This window comes from Pteronotus mesoamericanus, unplaced genomic scaffold, assembly GCF_021234165.1.
Source record: "Pteronotus mesoamericanus isolate MK-2021 breed Mesoamerican mustached bat unplaced genomic scaffold, CSHL_Meso_final contig_78, whole genome shotgun sequence".
Classification (NCBI taxonomy): Eukaryota; Metazoa; Chordata; class Mammalia; order Chiroptera; family Mormoopidae; genus Pteronotus; species Pteronotus mesoamericanus.
In genome coordinates, this window is record NW_026555258.1 from 30,342,076 (window position 1) to 30,354,751 (window position 12,676).

Here is a 12,676-nt window from a genome sequence, read left to right on the forward strand (position 1 = left end):
TATTTTAATTGTAAGCTTTGTTGAGGAAAAAATGCTCCATCTGATGCTGGGTGAAGAATGGCATGTTTGATAGTAAGATTAGCACATGAAGTCTCATATTCCTGACCTGCTTGGCTAAAATACCAGGAGAGGGAGGGAAGGACTGGCCACCTGCCATTGTGGCCTGAGTGGCCTTGTTAAGTAGCCACTCCTATGCTATTTGCTTCTCAAATGTTTATCTGCATGAGGGCAGCAAAGAGGGAAAACAGAGGGCCTCATCTTTTGCTTCTCTTTTGATAGGAAACTGCTTTCTTCAGGACTAGCAAGTAAGGAAACAGTCTTCAAAGATTACTTGCCCAGGTTGCTATGGCAAGGCTAAAAGATAATTATCCATTTTATATTATTTATTCTTATGTTCCCACTTTTTAGTGCTAATCTTACTGTGACTGGTCCCTGCTATTGTAAATTAGAATATTTTCCACACATAATGGAAGGAAAAACTGGATATAACTGAAAACAACATGAAATTCAGAATATGCTTGCTATATAAGTCTGTCTTTATTGTCTTAATAATGGGTGGCCATCTTTCAGAAAAGGAACTGAATGGTTTAGCTTTTTCCAAACTGTAATGAGATGTTTTTTCATTTGGATTATCAATTTAATGTCAGCTTACCCATCAAGATCATTTGTCTTCCCCAGGTACTTTACAGTGCATGTTCCCAATATTTTACTTTATTTTTTTATTTTTCTAAATATTTTATCTATTTTTAAGGAGATGAGAAGGGAGGAAGAAAGAGAGGTAGAGACACCTCGATGTGTTAGAGAAACATAGATTGGTTGCTTCTCACGTGTCCCCAACTGGGGATCTGGTCGGCTGCCTAGGCACGTGCCCTGACCAGGAATTGAACTGGGGACTTCTCAATTCACAGTCCAATGCTCAGTCCACTGAGCCACATCATCCAGGACACCAATATTTTATTAATACTTTTTTATCCACTTTTTACATTTTTGGCACCTCCCTTCCAAAAACAAAACACCCTGCTACCACTTTGGAGTGATAAAAGCCTAAGTTCAGAGGCAGACTCATCTATAAAACTTTAGTACACAATTACGAATATACACACAGAGGCTATCCTTAGTATTAGGAGCTGACAGCATTGTATGGGAAGCTTAACAGGTGATAGTTTTTAGGAAATAAAATCTAAGAGTCCTGGTAGATAAGAAAACACAGAATTGCAAAGAGCTAGATTATACTATTTGTTGCCTAGAAACTCCACTTAATAAATTCAAGGCATCAGCAGTTGTCTTTGAACATTTAAGAACCAGAACTGAGCACTAACTATTGTTTATTTTTCAAATTCAGTTTTTCCCTCTAGAGTCTAGACGATGGTCTGTTATCGAAGCAGCAACTATATAGACTTCACAGAATAATACAAATTATTAGAGAAATTTTGTTCCATTCACTTTTTACTTCTGTTTTGGAAAGCAAATAATTCTTAGGTACCAGTCACATCTCACTTAAGAATTATGACTTTGGTGTTTGCTTCACATTTTCAACTTGCTAACTTCAAGTGTATTTAAGAATTTGCCTCATTTTACAACCTCTGTAATTTACAGTAGGACTAATCTTTCTAAAATTTATTTATTTTTTGAATAGGTAATATATTCACATGGTTCAAAGTTCAAAACATAAAAAAGCCTGTAGTGAACAGATTTTCTTTGACACCTATCCTCTAACCTCCTGGTTCTTCCTAAACCTAGAGACACTCAGTGTGATCAATTTCTACATATCTCTACTACCCTGGTCCATTGCATTTTCCCCTGAACAATTTATAATGGAGCTCCTTCTTGATCAGTGCACAAAGAACTTCCTCTTTTTTCCTCTTACAGTTGCAGAGTGTTCTCTTCTTGATGGACATTTAAACTCTTAAAATCTTAGTTTTACTCATTCTGTTGACCAACGATTGAGCACCTGCTAAATGCCACACTGTTCTTTGCACTTAGGATAACAATGTATAAAATGGGGAATTTCCTGTCCTGTGTAGCCATTTCTGATCTTGGGGGACATATAATAAATTATGATGCATAATTTGTACATATATCAACTTGCCTGAGTGCCAGTAGACTTGTAAAATGAATTCAGAATGGGAAAGTCGGGTTTAAAAGGTGTCTCTTTGTCATCAGGGTAGTTAACTGCTTAGTTGCTCTTCTTAGAGGTACTGGTTTACATGTCTACTATCAGCAATGTTTACCTGTTTTTTTTTCATACTTGTTTTTCATGCCTGTTTTATCAAACTTTTTGATCTTGACCAATCTGATGAGTAAGAAAGGTGTGTCTGTGGAACACTCATTTGCATGTTTCTTTGGAGAAAAGCTTATGATTTGTATGTTTTCAGAAGCCATTTATATTTTCTGAGGCTCTTGCCTATTGTTATTGTTGAGTTTTTACTATTTTTAGGGGTTCTTTACAGGTTACTCATCTTTACTGCATTTTAATTAATTGATGAATTCATTCATTCATTTTAGACCCGGGACATGTGAGTATTTTTTTTATCAGGCCTTTTAATATTGTTAAATTGGAGTGTTACATATCAATGTTGTGTCTGTCGGGAAATTATAGCAGTAATTTAACTTCCCGTTTATCATTTAGGTAATGTATTAGAGATTTCAGGTGCTGTAGCCCAAAGATTTGAATTTATGAGAATTAAAGTGTAAACTAAGTGTTTTATGTTACTATGTTTGGTCATCATAAATAGTAGTTAGATGATCACTCATGCGTAACATATGTGTATATACCTGACAATTTCTATTGAATGGCTGAAATAGTATTTGTCAAATTTCATCTTTATCCCTTTTAAAGTAGGAAGTAATGAATAAATAAAGTCAATCCTTGGATTAATTTAAAGCTGAGGGACAGAACACCTAGAAATCACCAATTAGATTACTTGTATTATAACCAAGGAATGGATTACATTCAGGCCCTATTTTTGTTTGGATACCCAGTTTCTGCATTCTCTTTGTTTCCCACTACAAAGAATAAGTCCATGCTCTGGAAATTGAATTCCCCACTCCTAGCCCCTCCTACCTGACGTTCTCATATTTCTACTCCAGTAAAGAAAAGTGGAGCCATTCCCTTTACTACCAATACTCAGGAAAATAGATTAAATCAGTCACTTCCTTCTTGCTCTTCCTGTAGCCCCCAAACATATTACCTTGTCTTTACTGTCTACTGTCTCTTTCTCTTTATTAACTACACCCCCACCTCTAAAACTAAAATTCAAAACGTTAAGTTCGTGGGCTATGAGCTTTTCTTTGGCTACAACTTCTTAGATCTTTTTTGTTTCTGAAATTTCAATGGCCATCATTTTAATACAAATATAAAATGTATCACTAACAATTACATTGCAGGACTAGATGAGAAAGGAAGTAGAATAGGAGGCATGGAAGAGTTTAGGCCTCTGATTAAGTAGCATGGCAGAAATCCAATAAATCATTAAATTTGATAACCAAGAAATAGTCTTATAAGCTTATGACTTAGAAAAATTGAGGTCAATACTGGAGGAAATACCTGGATGATTTGAGGATACTTGCCTCTGGGAAGGGAGACTGAGGACTAGGGAGAGGGGTACTGGAATGCAGTTTTTTTCCCTGTCACAAACCTTTTTTGTTTTTTGTTTTTTTTTACTTTTAAAAAAACTTCACGTGCAAAGTCCTTATGTATTCAGTAAACCTTTTTAGTGAGGCCTTCTATGAACAAAACTTAGCCTCAGGCTCTACATACGTTATGAAGATGAATAAGGCTCAGTCTCTGACTCGAAAGAAAATATAGTGCAGTGGGAGGAAATGGAATTTAACTGTATTTAACTATTACATATGAGACATATGAGGCCAAGCAGTTTGTGTGGGAGAAAAGAGGACAGCCTAACTAAATCTCACCAGGGGTGGAAGGGATTGAAGTACAGAGATGGAGGGGATGGAGCAGGAACCTTTCTTTCCCTTTCTTACCCTTTCTTTCGCCCACTCCTTCCCTCCCTGTTTTTTCTTTCTTTTGTTCTTATTTCCTTTCTGCCTTCTTTTGTTTCTGCTTTTTAGTCTTGAACCAGGAAATGTGCTCCATGCTAGAATATGAAAAGATAAATTAAGCAACTCATGGTCTGGTTGGAGAGGCAGACACGTTACCAAAAAATTACAGTAGAATGAATGCAATAAAAGAATTCTAACAAAAAATTAAGGAGTTAGGCCGTGCCTCATAGGCAAATCAGCATCCTTGGTTTGATTAGAAATGTTAATTATATAATTTCTTGAATTGCTACGTGTCAGGCACTGTGTTATGAGCATTTTTACACATTTAATAATAACCCTCAGAACAACTATGAAATAGATATTATTTCCATTTTATAGATAAGGAAGACATGATTTGTTTAATGGCTTGCCTAAGATCACATATTCAGTAAATGACTAAACTGTATCTAGGTCTCACTTTAAGGTTCATTCTATTTAAAAAAGAAAACCACAAAACAAACAAACAAAAAACAAACAGAGAACTCCTTATACACTTCTGGTAGAATTTTAAACTGATGCAGCCTCTTTGGAAAACATTTTGCCAGTTTCTTAAGAGGTTGAATAGAGGTACCACCTGACCCAGTAATTCTGCTCAAGAGAAATGAAAAGATTCACACAAAAATTTATTTGAATGTCATAACAACATTCATAATAGTTCTTAAGTGGAAACAATCCAAATTGCCATCATGTGATGAATAGATAAACAAAATGTGGTTATCTGTTCACTGGAATATTATTTAGTCATTAAAAGGAATAAATTGATACATGCTATAATGTGAATGAAACTTAGAAACATGGGGGTGAAAGAAGTGAGTTACAAAGATCTGTACGTAGTCTACAATCTCGTTCGTATGAAATGTCCAGAATAGACATATACACAAATTAAATTAGTGGTTGGTGGGAAATGGGGAAAATTTGTGAAAGGGGAAAATGAGGTAATGGCTTTGGGATTTCTTTTTTGGGTGATTAGAATGTTCTAAAATTGATTGTCATGATGGTTGCACAACTTGGTGATTATAATAAAACTTTTTTTAATTTTACAAGTTAAATGGATGAGTTCTATCGTATGTGAATTGTATCTCAATAAAGTTGTTTAAAACAAAACAATCCAAGACTCTGAAATTGAATTTTCTGCTCTACTTAGCTAGAAATATCATTAGACTCTACTGTAACAGTAGTAAGCATCTTTCCTCACAGAGTTAGATTGGCTTTTTCTATCACATGTTATTGATTAACATTAATGTTTTGAGTTGCAAGTGACTCAAGTGCTGGTCGGTTGCAGGAGCAAGCAATGCCTAAATCAAAAGAACTTGTTTCTTCAAGCTCTTGTGGCAGTGATTCTGACAGTGAAGTTGACAAAAAGTTGGAGGAAGAAGTAAGTTACTTTAAGGAAAACCTGTGAAGAAGCGAAAGACTGGTGAAACCTCAAGGTCCCTCCCTGTCATACTCTAGGTAGAGCAGCAGCAGCGGAGACGATAACATATTTCACATTGGGGAAATGAGGTATGTCAGCATTTGGGACTTCAAAGGAAAAGTCCTAATTGATATTAGAGAATATTGAAGGGATCCAGAAGGTGAAATGAAATCAGGAAGAAAAGGTATTTCTTTAAATCCCAGGCAACGGAGCCAGCTGAAGGAACAAACTTCCGACATTAATGATGCAGTAAGAGCACTGTAAAACCAGAGCCATATAAAACTTGTACTGTTCTAGTTTTTTTAATCTTTCTTTTTACATTGCTTTTGTTTCCTAAACATTGTTTTCCAAGCTATTGTGTATTTGGATTGCAGAATGTTTTGTAAGAATACTTTTTTTAAGTGCATTATTAAAAATGTTCTGAGTGAAGTTAATTGTCAACTCTGTTAAGGCAGATTGCTTTGTCCTCATCACCTACTATAAAATAAAATCAAGTAATTAAATATTAATAATGGCTTAAAGGGTATCATCTAACAAAGCTACTAGTTTCTTTTTTAAATTTTAAGTAAGATTTCTAAAAACAGTGTAGTCTATTTTGTTGTCAATGCTTTGGAGAAAGCTAAACATAGAGAATAGATGAGTAAATAATGTTGGGTTTTACCAGTTGGATGATATTTGAATCTTTGGAGCAGAAATATGGAAATTGTAGTTGGTTGTTAAGACTTGGAACAGTCTTAGCATGTTTCTTTGCAGCTGTGCCATAGACTCTGGTCCCCCAGTAGTAGTTGTGAAGGCTACTGCTGCAAGTGATGTGATTAAAACCCAGGGAGATCACATTCAAGAATTTAGCCACCTCTGGTTTCAGTATTGAGTAAGGCTCAATATGTTTTCATGTGCTGCTATAAAATTAGGCAATTCTTTCTACTGGAGTGAAAAGAATAGAGTCTTGAGAGAACAATAAATGGGAGCAGAGCCAAAAAATTAAAGTGCTGAGTGTCTTTCTTAGACAGTAATTGCAGTGACAGTTACTTAAAAAGTACAGGCAAGGTCCCCAAAGGTGAGCTGAAAAAAAAAGAAGAAGTCTACTTGTTGCTCTTAGTATGGAATGAACAAAAATGTAGCTGTTTAGTACTGGCTTGGTGACTCAGTTGTTTGGAGCATGGTCCATGTTCAAGAAAAGGTTGTGGTTTGATCCCTAGTCAAGATGCATATGGGAGTCAACCCATCTGTGTTTCTCTCTCACATTGATGTTTCTCTCTCTCTCTCTCTCTCTCTCTCAAAAAAAAAAAAGTGTAGCTGTTTAATTTTCTTTTAAAAAAAAATATATATATTATTGAGTTCAAATGCTTTTTAGCATCTATATCAATCACTTGAATTGTGGTGGTCCATAGGCTAAGTTTTCAGTATACTGATATGGAAGATTTATTTATACCTTACAAAACAGAACCAGATTTCAAAACAATCAGTTAAAAACATATAGAATACCTACTAAGTGCAAGGCCCTGAATCAGTGTCCTAAAGGATTTAAAGGTTCTGATAAAAGACTTGGCTTTTTCTTTTCTTTTCTTTTTTCTTTTTTTTTTTTCTCCTGAATCTTACAGTTTCCTTGGGGAAATTTATAAATCCATATGCCAACAACATATGATTGAATTCTTCTTTGCTAATTATCTTTGGATTATCAAGGACACCCTGTCTGAGGTATGACTTCTGTCTTGGCCCATATGTGACCCCAAATTAACCACTTAACCTTGCTGGGATATATGGACAATAGTTATTCCAAGCCTTGATTGTTAGCTTGTGTACTTAATTGGTGTATAAAAATCCTTGGTTAAGTCACTGAGGCATGAGATTCAGTCCTTAATGTCCTGATGCTGTCCTCAAGCCCGCCTAGGTCAGTGATTCTATGTTTCTGCTCCCTATTTTCTCCATGTGTTTAAGAGAGGATGAGGTGGAGAGGAGACATTGCCTTTGAGGTGTTTCATGGACCAGCAGGCAAGTACTCATAGGGTGGTTTTAACTGCCCTTTCCAAGGTATTTTTGTCAGAAGCCACTAGGAATTTGAACTGGAACTTAACAAAATGAATGGAGTCAGAATATCCCTGCCTACACTTAAACCAGCAGTTGCACCTTAGCAGAACAGAGCATCTTAACAGTTACCACCAAGATCATTTTGCGGATAGCATCTCAAAGGAGAGAAGGTAATGGATAGTTCACTTCAAGACTCCTGCTAATGGTCATAGGGCTGCTCTTGGAGTCCTCTGTCTTTTTTTTTCCAGAGTCTGGTTGTCCCATCTGGTTCAGTATTTATTTCTATGAATACTGGGAGCTAGCCTGGGAACTAGGTCCTTTTTTTCATGTGAAAATCAGCTACTAAAGATGAGCAAAAATAAGGAAAAAAAAATTTCCTTCTATCACCTAGGAATTATTTGTACAATTGTTAATATATTAATGTATAGTCTTTTGAAAGTTTCCTATGTATATCGTGTGTGTGTGTGTGTGTGTGTGTGTGTGTGAGAGAGAGAGAGAGAGAGAGAGAGAGAGAGAGAGAGAATTCCAAATGTGTTTATCCAGATGGATCCCCACTCATCTTGATTCACTTAAGCCTTGCTTTTCCTTCTGTGGGCTAACAGAACAGTGGAGCAGCCAACACACAAAACTGTTTGCGTAGCTAAAGACAATGGTGATTGTATAGCATCCTGGGCATTTCACATCTGTGAAGTGGGGATTGGGGCTCTGCACCAGTTGCTGCTTCTTGTGTTTCCTCTTTTCCTCTTCCGGAGAGGGATGTTGTATGAAGATTGTCCCCACTGGAAAGGGACATGTGTATTTTTTAACCATCATGAAATCATACTATTCATATTCTTTTATACCTGCTATTTTAACGTATTTCATGTCAGTAAATTTCATCTAATCTAATTTTACTGTATTCAAATTTTTCTATTCACTTTCAAATATCTTTTATCAAGTGACTTATTTAAACTAATATACATTTTGGTATGTATGTTGTATCTGATTTAATTAAATTTATTGGGGTAACATTGGTCAATAATGTTATATAAGACATTGTATCTGATTATTTTCCCTAAATCTCTTTTAATCTAGCACAGTCCCTACTTTTCTTTTTCATTTAAAATAATAACAACAACAATGACTTATTGGAAACTTGAGCCAGTTGTTCTGCAGAGCAATTTTTGGATGAGTTTATTCCTGGTGATGTCATTTGTTCATCTATCTTACGTATTTCCTGTAAACTGGAAATCATATCCAATACTTTGATAGATCCAAGTGAAGTATTTGTTTTTTTGCTTGAATGCCAAACAGAGGTTATGCCTAAATTTCATAATAGATCACATTAGAAATCATATCTGGACCACTGTAAGTAATGCTAAGATTGTCCATTGGATTAAGGTGATGGGAGTTGATCTCCATTGTGTAGTTACGTTCTCCTTGAAGCTTGTGAGTAGCCTGTATAATGTTACTTTGGCAGTTTACAAATCAACATTACCACTCACCTAGTGATTTTAACCTCATTGATTACCTTTACCTGAATCATCAGTTTTATGGGGTTTGCAAAATGATGTTTTCTAATTCTGAAATTCCTTCTACAGTTATTAACTTTTCTTTTTTTTGTAATAAAGAACTAAGTAGAACTAGAGCTATTTGGTTACTCTAAAAAGTAGGATAAATGCTTGCTATTTTGGTTATAATGACCAGTTTTTAAAGAAGCTGTTTTAATAGATACCTCAAGAAGTGACAGTTAAGGTTTTACGTCCCTCCACCCGTTTTTGAGACACTTAGGGACTCATTTTCATTCAGATGATGTTTTGGTGAGCTACATTATATCTGCTACAGTCTTTTTTTTATTTTATTTTATTTTATTTTATTTTTATTTTTAGAAGGGAAGGGAGGGAGAAAGGGAGAGACACATCAATTGGTTGCCTCGCACACCCAGGGACCTGGCACGCAACTCAGGCATGTGCCCTGACTGGGAATCGAACCAGCAACCCTCTAGTTTGCAGGCTGATGCTTGATCCACTGAGCCACACCAGCCAGGGTGATACAGTCTTTTTGTTGTTGTTGCTGCTGTTTTTAATACTTAAATTGGTAAAACTTTGACCAGTGAGAGCTGCTGCTTCTGTCTTGTGGAACAGGTCTTAGCATGTGGTGCTTAGGTTTGTTGCTATTGCTCTCCCCATTGTCCAGTTTTGTAGTTCAAACCTTTACTTTTAAACCCTCAGTTCTTTGTTTCTGAGGTGACAGGCAGATGGCTTTTGCGTCTAGGAAATGCTTCAGAGGGACCCATTTCATATTTCTAGGTTAACACATTGTTAATATAATATAACCCCTATCTCAAAAGTGCACATTGAGGAGTAATTCTGACAGTGCTCAAAATGCTACATTTTTATGACAGCAAGCTAACCACCTTTAAAGATGTGCACACTCTTGTCACATCTCCAGTTCAGTTGCATGGTTTAATGCTGCTTGTTTTTTGTACCCAGAGTTCAAGGAATATGCGTATATCTCAACAATGTTTTTCTGCCGATGTTTATACAAGAAGATTGTATGTTTATGTTTCTCAAACCCAGTACAACTTTCTTTTTTTACATAGCAATGGACAAGAGAGCCTTAGTTATATTTTATCTGTCCCTGATAGAATGTCATTTAGAAAATTATGCTACATGTCAACAAAGGGGAATGTGAGTTTTGGATGGATCTGGCACTAAGGGGCCATATTCCTGCAATACAAAGAACTATTAAGGATATCATTTGGCAGTGTTTTAAATTTATTAAATACTGCCGTGATAATTTGCTGTGTGTGTGTTTACTGTGTTTCAGTTTCCTTTTGGGAAAGCAGAAGTGTCAGGAGATGTAATCAGAAAGGTCTAAGATAGCCAAATCATGTGAGGCCTTGTAGACCAAGGTATAAGGACTCTGGATTTTATTTTGAGTGAGAGCAGAAACCAGGGTTTCCGAGGAGTGATATGATCCATCTAAACTTTTTAAAGGGTCATTCATGCTACAATGTGGAGGACAGAGTGGGAAGGAACTAGGGAAAGTTCACAGGGAAAGAGTGGAACTAAGGATACCAGTTAGGAATCTGTTGCATTAGTCTGTTAGTCTTTGCAGTGGAGATGATGCTAGGTAATTGTATTTCAGGCGTATTTTGAAAGTGAGGCCAACAGGATTTGCTGACTCATCAAATGGGGAATGTAAGTGAAAGAGAGGAGTCCAGGATGATACCAAGGGTTTTGGCAGGAGGAGCTGGTCAAATAGTTCTGCTATTTACTGAAACTGGAGGAGGGGTAGGTTTGGAGGAGATCAAGAGCTCAGTTCTGGACATGTTATGTTTCAGATTCTGGTTAGATATCTACGTGTTACTGATCAGGTAACAGTGTATAGAAAAATGAATTTCTTTGGAGTAGGAGATGGGGGAATCAGGCTTAGAGATAGACATTTTGGAGTCATCAGCCATGGAACTAGTTGGAATCACTAAAGGAATAAATATAGACAGAAAAGAGAAGTCTGAGGCTTGATCCTTGGGACATAACAGCTTTTAGAAATTGGGGATATGGGGAAAATACAGTAAATGGGACTGAGAAGTTGCAGTTAGTGATGTGGGAAATTTCCCTGGGGCCAAGGGGATAAAAAGGGTTTCAAGAAGAGTGGAGTCACCTGGGTCAAATGCTGCCGCTTGGTCAAGAAATATGAGGGTTCAGGATTGACTATGGGATTTTGCAGTGTGATAGTCTCTGGGAACATCACAAATAGTGTCTCTGCTTTACCTCACTTCTTTGCCCCCGTGGCCCCAAGACACTAGCTGATATTCTTGGCAGTTCTGTTTCACTTGTGACCTCTTTGTGTTCCTTGTTTTATAAGCTTTGGGCTCTGTGCCCTGACTTTAGTCCTCACTTCTTTTCTCTTCCCTCAATTTTGCAAGTTTTTCTTCCAAGGACTTTGTCTATCTTTTCCCTTAAAATGCTTCTGATCTAGTTTTTTCCTTTGGTCCCAGCATCTTCTGCTTGCTAAAGTGGGTTTATAACCATTTTTGGTCTGTATCGTGGACTGCTTTTGTACTCAGATGAAGTTTATAGGACCTTTTCCAGGAGGACATTTTTAATTGCTTAAAGTAAAATACATGAGAGTACAAGGGAAACCAATTATACTGGAATGATAAAAAATATATTTGCATCTTTAGCACTTGCTGGTGTGGCTCAGTGGATTGAGTGCCAGCCTGCAAACCAAAGGGTCACCAGTTCGATTCCCAGTCAGGGCACATGCCTAGGCTGTGGGCCAGGTCCAGTAGGGGGTGCATCAGGGGCAACCACACATTGATGTTTCTCTCCCTCTCTTTCTCCTTCCCTTCTCTCTAAAAATAAATAAAATCCTTAAAAAATATATTTGCATCTTAATGTATTAAATAAAACATTCTAGCAGTGGGCCTAATACTGTAAATCCATAGTAGTGATAAGTGTAAATGATAAAATACTAATGTGGTTTGTTGCTATATTCATAATAGAGAACTTTTACAGTTCAGTTTCATGTTAATGAAAATAAAGATACAGTTTTATTCCCATGTAAGTCTTGTGTCCCAGGTTAAGAACGTAGAGTGAGAACTGTAATTAATACTGATGTGAACAAGCAATTGAATGGGCTACCGGGTGGAAGAACAGGCCTTGTCTGCATGGAAGCATTCTGCCACTTTTGTCCCCTGATAGGTATCAGGCAACATTTGGGAAGAGGATTCAGACATGAACTTTATGCCTTGGGTAGAGAATTAGGTTCTTCAGCAGGAATAGTAACTTTATAAAATACATTTTAAAAAATCTGAACACTTGTGGTAAACACTGTCATTTAACACATTGCGTACCGCATAGAAATCTCTAAGACGTACACCAGGGTCAAATGACCAAAATACAATGTAACTGCAATGCTTTATGGGTTCTTGCAATTATATAGCTTTTCGTAGATTGACCTGCATGGTTTCCACCAGTGAGATCGCTTCATTCGATGTGGACAAGACAGTGTGTTGACATATAAAGTCCCTAACAGATAGCGCATGAAAAATGAGAAAACTCGTGAGCGGTACAAAATGTGTGTATTATGTTGGGCTGTTCTCTCCTGGATCCTTTCAAGTTTCAAAAATTGGCCCCTTTGTTCTAGTATAGAAGGTTTCTTTTGGTGCTGGGTACCTCATTCTCTGAATTAGCTTATCCAAAGCTA

General features: G+C 36.7%; 1 protein-coding gene and 1 pseudogene across 1 annotated transcript in view; both read left to right on the forward strand.

Annotated features, from left to right (window-relative positions):
- Positions 1-12,676, forward strand: part of RNF38 (ring finger protein 38) — a 121,889-nt gene that overhangs the window by 35,503 nt on the left and 73,710 nt on the right. The window lies entirely within an intron of this gene.
- LOC129079418 (activated RNA polymerase II transcriptional coactivator p15-like) lies at positions 5,333-5,719 on the forward strand (annotated as a pseudogene).